The sequence below is a fragment of the Oryctolagus cuniculus genome, chromosome 11 (genome assembly GCF_051225735.1).
Source record: "Oryctolagus cuniculus isolate XC-2025 breed Fujian yellow rabbit chromosome 11, ASM5122573v1, whole genome shotgun sequence".
In the NCBI taxonomy this organism is placed as follows: domain Eukaryota; kingdom Metazoa; phylum Chordata; class Mammalia; order Lagomorpha; family Leporidae; genus Oryctolagus; species Oryctolagus cuniculus.
In genome coordinates this window covers 43,249,855-43,260,748 of record NC_142877.1, presented here as the reverse complement: position 1 = coordinate 43,260,748, position 10,894 = coordinate 43,249,855, and the positions used below count along the sequence as shown (strand labels likewise).

The 10,894-nt window shown below is 47.9% G+C and overlaps 1 pseudogene across 1 annotated transcript; it reads left to right on the top strand.

Moving 5' to 3' along the window:
* The first annotated feature begins 2,267 nt into the window (after positions 1 to 2,267).
* On the top strand, positions 2,268 to 2,690 carry LOC127490989 (translation machinery-associated protein 7 pseudogene; annotated as a pseudogene). The gene has a single exon (XR_016216687.1). The product of XR_016216687.1 is annotated as a translation machinery-associated protein 7 pseudogene (transcript).
* Positions 2,691 to 10,894: the final 8,204 nt, after the last annotated feature.

Sequence of the window (10,894 nt, the reverse complement as noted above, 5' to 3'; positions counted from 1 at the left end):
CCCCTGCCACCCATGTGGGAGACTAGGAAGAAGTTCCTGGCTCCTGGCTTCGGCTTGGCCTGGTTCCAGCTGTTGCGGCTGTTTGAGGAGTGAACCGGCAGATGGAAAATCTCTGTGTCTCCCTCTGTCTCTGTCTCTGTAATTTTGCCTTTCAAATAAGTAAAGAGGGTTGTTTGTTCACTCACAGTTCTGGACACTTAGATGACATCAAGGTTGTCTGATGAAGAAATGATTTTTCCACTGAGAAAATGATAATAGCAGTTTAGGAATTCAACTCACTTGTGGACATTAGCTGGAGATCTAATTCTGCCCTTTCTTTCTCCGATGCCTAAATAATCCCTGCTCCTTTGTTCTTTGAACCAGCTTTGCCATCCTGCAGGCTTTCTCGGTAATGAGTTGAACAAATATTTGATATTTGCTCATTCTCTGTTTGTATTAGATTCACGTTTTTAACTTTTGAAAAATATATTTTGACAATCCCCAGCCTCTATGCTTCACCTATGTAGCGAAACTACAGCAGCCATCTCATTCCATAGTGAGATGCACTTGGCCTGGAGAGTGTGTCCAGGGCACCTGAGACCACGCCCAGAGTCAGTGACTTGCTTAAGGCAACTCATGGAACTCAGCACATAGTTATCCACATGTCTATGACTTACTTTAATAAAGGATACAAAGCAGTATCATCAAAAACAAAAGGGGTTTGGGGCAAAGTCCAAGCTGTATAGGACATGCTGTGTTCCTCCCACACAGAACTGTGACACCCCTTTCAAAGAGTAGACCGCCAGGGTAGGTAGGTGATTAGAGACCCAGTGTCCAAGGCTTTACTGGGGATTATGTATGTAGATACCCTCTCTTGAGCATGTACCAACATTTCAGGCTCCCAAAAGAAAGCCAAGTATTCAGCATCAGCCTCGTTCTTTCCTAACCAACAATTGAGCCGCAGCTCAGCCTTGTCAGCTGGAGCATGGTGGGGACCCTGCAGAAATCCAGATTCCAAAATGTTAGCTAAGGACCCACCTGGCCAGCAGACCCTTGTCTGGAGAGCCCTCTCAGGCCTTCCCTGTTAGCTCTATTCTGCATGAGTAGCTTACAACACAACAAAGGGCACAGAGGAAGATCATCCTCCGCTGTACACAATGGTACTAAGAGGGTGGAAACTTAATCTAATGATAATGTTTGATGGTAGGGCCTTTGGGAAAGGGGCTGCACTAGGCCTGTAGAGTAAAGCCCCATGATTAAATCCTGGTGGCTTTGTAACAGACCACAGGGACATAGACAGACACAGCCTCCTACCAGCCACGTGATGGCTCCGGGAATCTGCCAGCAGGAATGCCACTAATGGGACCAGTGTTGTACCACCATGGGTGAAGCGTCTGCCTGTGACATCAGCATCCTATATGAGAACCGATTTGAATCCTGGCTGCTCTGCTTTCAATCCAGCTCCCTGCTACTATGCCTGGGAAAGCAGGGAAAGACGGCCCAAGTACTTGGGTCCTCGCCACCCACGTGGGGAGACCATGATGGAGTTCCAGGCTCCTGGCTTCAGTCTGGCTCGGTCCTGGCCATTGAGGACATTTGGGGAGTAAACCAGCAGATGGAAGATTTCACTCTGTCTCTCTGTCGTTATGTCTCTCCCCCCTCCCTCTTAACTGTGCCTTTCAAATAATTACTTATTTGAATAATAAATACGTCTATTAAAAAAAATAGGATACCTTCATGGCATCTGCATGTGGACCTCCAGAACCATTACACCCCAGCAAATCTTTTTCTTTCACCGGAAGCTTGTCTCAGGTATGTCACTGTAGTAACCAAAGGCTGACAAATTCTGGTTGAGCTAGGGCACTGCCGCCACTCCCTTGGATTTCAGGGTGACTAATGAGATGTAAGGGGAGGTTGCCAGGTGGGACTCCAGAATGCTTTTTTTAAAAAAATAACATTTATTTATTTATTTGAAAGGCAGAGTTACAGAGAAGCAGACGCAGAGAGAGAGGTCTTCCATCTGCTGGTTCATTCCTCAAATGGCCGCAATGGCCAGAGCTGGGCCTATCAGAAGCCAGGAGCTTCTTCCAGGTCTCCCACATGGGTGCAGGGAGCCAAGGTCTTGGGCCATCCTCTGCTGCTTTCCCAGGCCATAGCAGAGAGCTGGATCGGAAGTGAACTAGCTGGAACTCAAACCGGTACCCATAAGAGATGCCGGCACAGCAGGCAGCAGCTTTTCCTACTACACCACCGTGCCGGCCCCTCAAAGAATGCTTATTAAGAGATAGCATGTAGGTTTTCCGGTGGCAGGGTCTGGGGAAGGGGCGGCAGGCGCCATGTCCGGCCGGGAAGGTGGCAAGAAGAAGCCCCTGAAACAGCTCAAGAAGCAGGCCAAGGAGATGGATGAGGAAGATAAGGCTTTCAAGCAAAAACAGAAAGAGGAGCAGAAGAAACTCAAGGAGCTAAAAGCGAAGGCGGCAGGGAAGGGCCCCCTGGCCACAGGTGGAATTAAGAAATCTGGCAAAAAGTAAGCTGTTCCTTGTGCCTGAAGTGATGACGCCCTTGATTGCATTCCTAGCTAAACATCTCGATTCCCGGCCGTAACATCTTATGCCACCCGTAGTTAGAATGAAGTGTTAAGAGTTAAGTGTTAACTTGGAGCCTGTTGTACATTTACAAATAAAATTTTGTAAAAAGGGGGGAAAAAAAAAGAGATAGCATGTAGTAAACGTGTCACTTCATGTTACTCTACTCCCTCCTTCCACCCAGGAATGTGTGGGTTTCAGCAACCATCCTGTGACCCCCAAGGATGGAAGCAATTTGCTAAGAATGTGGACCCAGGGGGCCGGCGCTGTGGCGCACTATGTTAATCCTCCACCTGCGGCGCTGGCACCCCATATGGGCACGGGGTTCTAGTCCCAGTTACTCCTCTTCCAGTCCGGCTCTCTGCAGTGACCCTGGAGGGCAGTGGAAGATGGCCCAAGTTCTTGGGCCCCTGCACCCGCATGGGAGACCGGGAGGAAGCACCTGGCTCCTGGCTTCGGATCTGTGCAATTCTGGCCATTGCGGGCATTCGGGGGGTGAACCATTGGTTGGAAGACCTTTCTCTCTGTTTCTCTCTCTCTCTCATAGTCTGTAACTCTACCTGTCAAATAAATAAATAAATAAATCTTAAAAAAAAAAAAAGTGGAATCAGAAGGTCTGAGGGAACCTAGACCCCTCTGTCAGCCCTACCTCTCTCTGTAACTCTTTCAAATAAATAAAATAAATCTTTAAAAAAAAGAAATTGATCACTTGGACTAGTGAGATGGCATTGGTACATGCAACCTTGATGGGACTGTATTGGAATCCCCTGGCATATTTCTAACTCCACCACTTGTGGCAAATCAGCTTGAGCATGTCCCAAATTGTACATCCCCTCCCTCTCTTATTCCCACTCTTATATTTAACAGAGATCACTTTTCAGTTAACTTTAAACACCTAAGAATAATTGTGTGTTAATTACATAGCTCAACCAATGGTATTAAGTAGAACAAACAAAAATACTAAAAGGGATACAGTATTAAACTGTACATCAACAGTGATGATAAGGGTTGATCAAGTCATTGTTTCTCGTAGTGTCCATTTCACTTCATCAGGTTTCCTTTTTGACGCTCGGTTAGTTGTCACCAATCAAGGAGAACATATGATATTTGTCCCTCTGGGACTGGCTTATTTCACTCAGCATGATGTGTTCCAGGTTCCTCCATTTTGTTGCAAATGACCGGATTTCATTGTTTTTTACTGCTGTATAGTATTCTGTAGAGTACATGTCACATAATTTCTTTATCCAGTCTACTTTTGATGAGCATTTGGGCTGATTCCAGGTCTTAGCTAGTCCAAGTGATCAATTTCAGGTCACAATAGACCATAATGATAGGTCTAAGAGTCAAAGGGATCACATAAACAAGACTAGTGTCTGCTAATACTAACTGATAGAATAAAAAAGGGAGAGAGCAATCCAACATGGGAAGCGGAATACACAGCAGACTCATAGAATGGCAGATGTCCTAAACAGCACTCTGGCCTTGGAATCAGCCCTTAAGGCATTCAGATCTGGCTGAAGAGCCCATGAGAGTATTTTAGGCATGGAAAGCCAAGACACTCTGGCAAAAAAAAAAAAAAAAAAAAAAAAAAAAAAACAACAACAACAAAACACCACCTAAATGAAAGATCTCTGCGAGTAAGATCCCAGTGGAAAGAACAGGCCAGCTGGCGCCATGGCTCACTAGGCTAATCCTCCGCCTTGCGGCGCCGGCACACCGGGTTCTAGTCCCGGTTGGGGCACCGGATTCTGTCCCGGTTGCCCCTCTTCCAGGCCAGCTCTCTGCTGTGGCCAGGGAGTGCAGTGGAGGATGGCCCAAGTCCTTGGGCCCTGCACCCCATGGGAGACCAGGATAAATACCTGGCTCCTGGCTTCAGATCAGTGCGGTGCACTGGCCGCGGCAGCCATTGGAGGGTGAACCAATGGCAAAGGAAAACCTTTCTCTCTGTCTCTCTCTCCCTCACTGTCCACTCTGCCTGTCAAAAAAAAAAAAAAAAAGAAAAAGAAAAGAAAAGAAAGAACGGAGGAGAGAACTTCCACTTTGACTATGGCCTTGTCGAAATAAGATCAAAGTCGGTGAGCTCAGGGGGCTTCCATAGTCTTGGCAACTCATGACTAGAGCCTGGGGAGATTGCTGACGCCTTAAACAAGAGTGTCAATTTGTTAAGTTTGTGGGGAGCAACTCGGACTAGACTAAGTTACTGGAATTAAGACTTATTCTATGCATCTGCTCTCCCACAATATGGCGCTGGAAGAGGAGAAAACAGCTTCTATACAGCTGCCTCCAGTTCAACCAATAAACAGCAGGACCTGCTCCTGATTGGAGGAGAGCAGCATACTCGGCGTGTGGGCAGCCGAGTTGGAATTAGTGGAAGAGGACTATAAAGGAGGAGAGAGACAACATGCACCAGGAACATCTAGGAGGAACATCTGAAGGAACACCTGTGCAGCCCCCGAGAGAGCCGGCCGGCGGTGTGCCGCTCCCCCGCGGAAGTGGGGAAGATGGCAGGGGGAACCGCCCTTCCACGGAGGTGGAAGGGACGGTAGCCAACCCGGGAAGAACCAGCAGCAAACCCGGGGAGGGCCGAGCAGACAAAAGAACAGCGCAGGGTCCTGTGTCGTTCCTCCATGAAGAGGGGGAACGACATAATGGTGCTGTGACTCGGATATGAAGCCTAGGCAGGGTTTAGTGTCGTTCCTCCGTGAAGAGGGGGAGCGACAAAGTTAACAACAGGAGTCACTGTGCACTTACTTCCCATGTAGGACCTCTGTCTTTAATGTGTAGTTCAATGTGAATTAATGATATGACTAGTGCTCAAACAGTATTTGGCACTTTGTGTTCTATGTGGGGGCAAACTGATGAAATCTTTATTTAATATATACTAAATTGATCTTCTGTATATAAAGATAATCGAAAATGAATCTTGATGTGAATGGAATGGGAGAGGGAGCGGGAGATAGGAGGGTTGCAGGTGGGAGGGAAGTTATGGCGGGGCATTGTAATCCATAAACTGTACTTTGGAAATTTATATCTACTTAAATAAAAGTTAAAAAAAAAAAAGAAAAAGAAAAAATTAAGTGCCGGAAAGGTTTTATAGGAAATCATACTGAGAGGTTAGAGGGTACAGAAAGAATAGAAGCTTAGTCTCAAGGAAACTAAACAAACGAAAAAGAGTGTGCAGTTAACTCCAGAAAGAAAAGTTATATATACAAAACACCATGTCAGCTTATTACTTGGCTTAGGAACACACTGTATTTGAATGGCTAAAATAAAGTAAATATCAATTCATTCAACAAAATATGCAGTAACTTTATTAGGTACAGTTGGAAAGGAAGTATTGAGGAAAAGGATAAAATTTTCATTAATAAATGATTGCTACATCAAAGATATAGGTTAATGCTTGCTACTTGGAAATATAGAAATAAAGACCAAAAAAAGAAAAATAGCTAATAGTTGAAAAGGTGTGGGTTGGGGAGCGCAAAATAGGAACTGTTTCTTATCATAGACTTTAAAAAAAAAAAAAAAGATTTTTTTTTTTTGACAGGCCGAGTGGACAGTGAGAGAGAGAGAGAGAGAGAGAAAGGTCTTCCTTTTGCCATTGGTTCACCCTCCAATGGCCACCACAGCCGGCACGCTGCAGCCGACGCACCGCGCTGATCCGATGGCAGGAGCCAGGTGCTTCTCCCGGTCTCCCATGGGGTGCAGGGCCCAAGCACTTGGGCCATCCTCCACTGCACTCCTGGGCCACAGCAGAGAGCTGGCCTGGAAGAGGGGCAACTGGGACAGAATCCGGTGCCCCAACCGGGACTAGAACCTGGTGTGCCGGAGCCACAGGTGGAGGATTAGCCTAGTGAGCCGTGGCGCCGGCCTATTTATTTATTTGGAAGTCAGAGTTACACAGAGAGAGGAGAGGGAAGGAGAGAGGGGGTGGGGAGAGGGAGAGGGAGAGAGAGAGGTCTTCCATCCGATGGTTCACTCCCCAGTTGGCCACAATGGCCGGAGCTGCGCCAATCTAAAGCCAGGAGCCAGGGCTTCTTCAGGGTCTCCCACGCGGGTGCAAGGGCCCAAGTCCTGGGCCATCTTCTACTGCTTTCCCAGGCTACAGAAGAGAGTGGGATCAGAAGTGGAGCAGCCAGGTCTCAAACCGGTGCCCATATGGGATGCCGGTGCCTCAGGCCGTGGCGTTAACCTGCTGCACCACAGTGCCGGCCCCTACAGACTTTTCAACACTATTTTATTTCTTAATGTATTTGTTGCTTTGATAAAAATTTATTAAAAATCAAATAATTTATATATTTGGAAAGTAGAGTGGGAGAGAGAGAGAAGAGAAAGACAGAGATCTTCCATCCAGTGTTTCACTCCCCAAATGGTTACAATAGCCAAGGCTGGGCCAGGCCAAAGCCAGGAGCCAGGAACTCTATTCTGGGTTTCCCATGTGGGTGGCAGGAACTCAAGTACTTGAGTCAAAATCCGCTGCTTCCTAGGAGCATTAGCAAGAAGCAGGATCAGAGCGGAGTGATCAGGACTTGAGCCAGCACTCAGATATGGGATGCAGATGCCCCAATTAATGATTTAAACCACTGTGCCATAATGCTTGCCCCTGTTGATACATTTTTAAAAAAAATCATGTTAATAGTGTTGAAACTGCTGTAGGGGACTAAAAGTAGAGACAGGGTAAGAGTAGGGATTTGAGGACACATGAGACAAGAGGATGGAGGATCATCAGAGGATGGAAGATTACTATAGAGGATGGAGGCAAGGGGAATGGGAGAAGGGGATAGAGTGGAACACAGCCATGCAGAGCACAACAGTGTTTCAGTCAATGACATTCCCCATGTGACCACTATGGTTTGGGTATTAAGTTGAGTATCTTCCAAAGGCCTTTGGCTCCCTAAATCTTACACTAATGGTACTAACAGAGTGGAAAGTTAAACCAATTAAGGTGTTTAGAGAAGTATTTAGATTGGATTAGGTGACTGGGTGGAGCCCCATGACCACGGACCACCATGGACCACGGTGGCCTTATTAGGAAAGACAGACATCAGTACTCCCTCTTGACACGTGCTACTGCCACTGCCATTAAGATGGCCAGCAAGAAGGCCAACACCAGATGCTGAACCAACGGGGCTGCCCAATCTTGGACTGTGAACTTCCAAAACTGTGAGTCAAAGACTTTTACCTTTCCAAGGTATTTTGCTGTAGAAGCAAAAAGTTGATTGATTCATACAAGTACAGCAGTCCCATAAGACTATATTACAGGACGGCACCGCAGCTCACTAGGCTAATCCTCCACCTGTGGTGCCGGTACCCTGGGTTCTAGTCCTGGTTGGGGCACCAGTTCTGTCCTGGTTGCTCCTCTTCCAGTCCAGCTCTCTGCTGTGGCCCAGGAAGGCAGTGGAGGATGGCCCAAGTCCTTGGGCCTTGCACCCGCATGGGAGACCAGAAGGAAGCACCTGGCTCCTGGTTTCAGATCGGCGCAGCGGCCATTTTGGGGGGTGAACCAACGGAAGGAAGACCTTTCTCTCTCTCTAACTCTGCCTGTTAAAAAAAAAAAAAAGAAGACTATATTACAGCTGAAAAATTGCTGCTACTATGTGAACACACAGCCTAAGAAGAGGCAAGAGAAAGGAAGGCTGCAGGAGAAAAAAAAAGGAACCCCTAAGAAAATCGACAGTCAAGCCGGCGCCACGGCTCACTAGGCTAATCCTCCGCCTTGCGGCACTGGCACACCGGGTTCTAGTCCCGGTCGGGGCACCGGATTCTGTCCCGGTTGCCCCTCTTCCAGGCCAGCTCTCTGCTGTGGCCAGGGAGTGCAGTGGAGGATGGCCCAAGTGCTTGGGCCCTGCACCCCATGGGAGACCAGGAGAAGTACCTGGCTCCTGCCTTCGGATCAGCGCGGTGCGCTGGCTGCAGCGCACCAGCCGCGGCGGCCATTGGAGGGTGAACCAACGGCAAAGGAAGACCTTTCTCTCTAACTCTGCCTGTTAAAAAAAAAAAAAAGAAGACTATATTACAGCTGAAAAATTGCTGCTACTATGTGAACACACAGCCTAAGAAGAGGCAAGAGAAAGGAAGGCTGCAGGAGAAAAAAAAAGGAACCCCTAAGAAAATCGACAGTCAAGCCGGCGCCACGGCTCACTAGGCTAATCCTCCGCCTTGCGGCACTGGCACACCGGGTTCTAGTCCCGGTCGGGGCACCGGATTCTGTCCCGGTTGCCCCTCTTCCAGGCCAGCTCTCTGCTGTGGCCAGGGAGTGCAGTGGAGGATGGCCCAAGTGCTTGGGCCCTGCACCCCATGGGAGACCAGGAGAAGCACCTGGCTCCTGCCTTCGGATCAGCGCGGTGCGCTGGCTGCAGCGCACCAGCCGCGGCGGCCATTGGAGGGTGAACCAACGGCAAAGGAAGACCTTTCTCTCTCTCTCTCTCACTGTCCACTCTGCCTGTCAAAAAAAAAAAAAAAAAAAAAGAAAAGAAAAGAAAATCAACAGTGAAAGTCTTGGCAGAAGCTTTTGTAAACCTGAGCAAGCTCTTTTTTTTTTTTTTTTAAGATTTATTTATTTATTTGAAAGTCAGAGATACACAGAGAAGGAGAGGCAGAGAGAGAGAGAGGTCTTCCACCCACTGGTTCACTCCTCAATTGGCTTCAACAGCCAGAGCTGCGCCAATCTGAAGCCAGGAGCTTGTTCTGGGTCTCCCACGTGGGTGCAGGGGCCCAAGGATTTGGGCAGTCTTCTATTTGAGCAAACTCTTTTGGATAAAGTTTGGGGCAGGCACTTGACATAGCGATTAGGGTGCTGGTTGGGTTACCTACATTCCAAATTGGAGTGCTTGGGTTCTATGTTACTGCGAACTATCATTCAGGCGATTAGGTTTCTGCCACCCATGTGGGAAACCTGGGATGAATGACCCCAGTCATAATGGTTCACTGGGGAACACCCCTACCTGGCATGACCAATTTTGTTTGTTATTTTGCTTATTTATTTCCATCTACTTGAAAGGCATAGCAAGACAGAACACAATCAAGAGCCGAGAACAATAGAACAATCCTCCATCTGCTGGTTCATTCCTCCAAATGTCTCCAACAGCCAGGGCTGGGCCAGGCTGAAGCCAGGAGCCTGGAAATCCATCCAGGTCTTCCATGTTGGTGACAGAGGCTGAAGCACTTGAGCCATCATCTGCTGCCTCCCAAGATACATTAGCAGAAAGCTGGATCAGAAGCAGAGCAGCCCACACGCAATCTGGCACTCTGATATGAGATGTGGGTGTCCCAAGAAGCAGCTTAATTCTTCTGCGCCAACAATATGACCAATTCTTGATCTTTGATACTCCTTGGGAAGTTGAGTCTCTGGGGCTGACCATCTGGAGCTCTGTGACATATTGCCTTGCAATGGACTGTCCCAAACACTATTCAGGACACCCGTAAGATGGAACTGGCACCAAAGAGAAATCATGGTGAGGGTTTAAAGGTGATAGTCATGTAGAAGAAACCAGAACGGCCTGATTTCTTATCCCACTGCACATCCACACTGGGTCTCAACCAGCGATGCACAAGAAAAGTGACCCAAATGAGACAAAAATGTCACTTTATTAATAACTGAGGCAGCACATGATCCAGAAAATAGGAATCCGAAGAAAACTCAGATGAGGTTCTCACATGGTGGAAGCCAAGCACTGTGCTGGGGAGAGGAGAGGCTGATCAGGTTGCAAGGCTGCAGCTGTGAAGTACTATCCTCTAGGGCTGTGTCTAGGAGCCACAGAAAGAGGGGAAAACCAACAGGACAGCCCAGGGAGGCTCTGAGTGGCTACCTACATTCTGATTCCTGGAGTCAGGCCCTCTGCAAACCTCAACATACTTTAATTCTGAGCTGTTGAAACACACTTTTCACAAACATTCCCTTGCGATTTAAGCTCTCCTGGGTGAGTCTGTTGCCTGCAACCCAAGAGACCAATCAGGAGACTAGTGAGGCAGTAATGATGGTGTCCTGATGTAGCAGCCCAGCATCCAGACTGGCACCGGCAGCAGGCGACCCACAAGCCGTGCCCGCCAAAGGGATGAGGGGGATCTGTAGCAGAACTGAAGAACAGGACACGTCTATGCAACTTAGGAACTGTGATCCATGCACCAGTCCACGGGGATCTGTGAATCCCAGACTCAACATGGAGACTTGCCGACTCTAACCTTAAAGGGACTGCTACAGCTGAGTCTAATGGAAACATAAAGCCACATTAAGTAGTTTCAGAAAATGGGCTAATGGAAGCTGGATGTGAATTTCATGCCAGTGTCTCACTCAGGTATATCAAGAGGAACACATCTTGAATATGCAAGTCCAC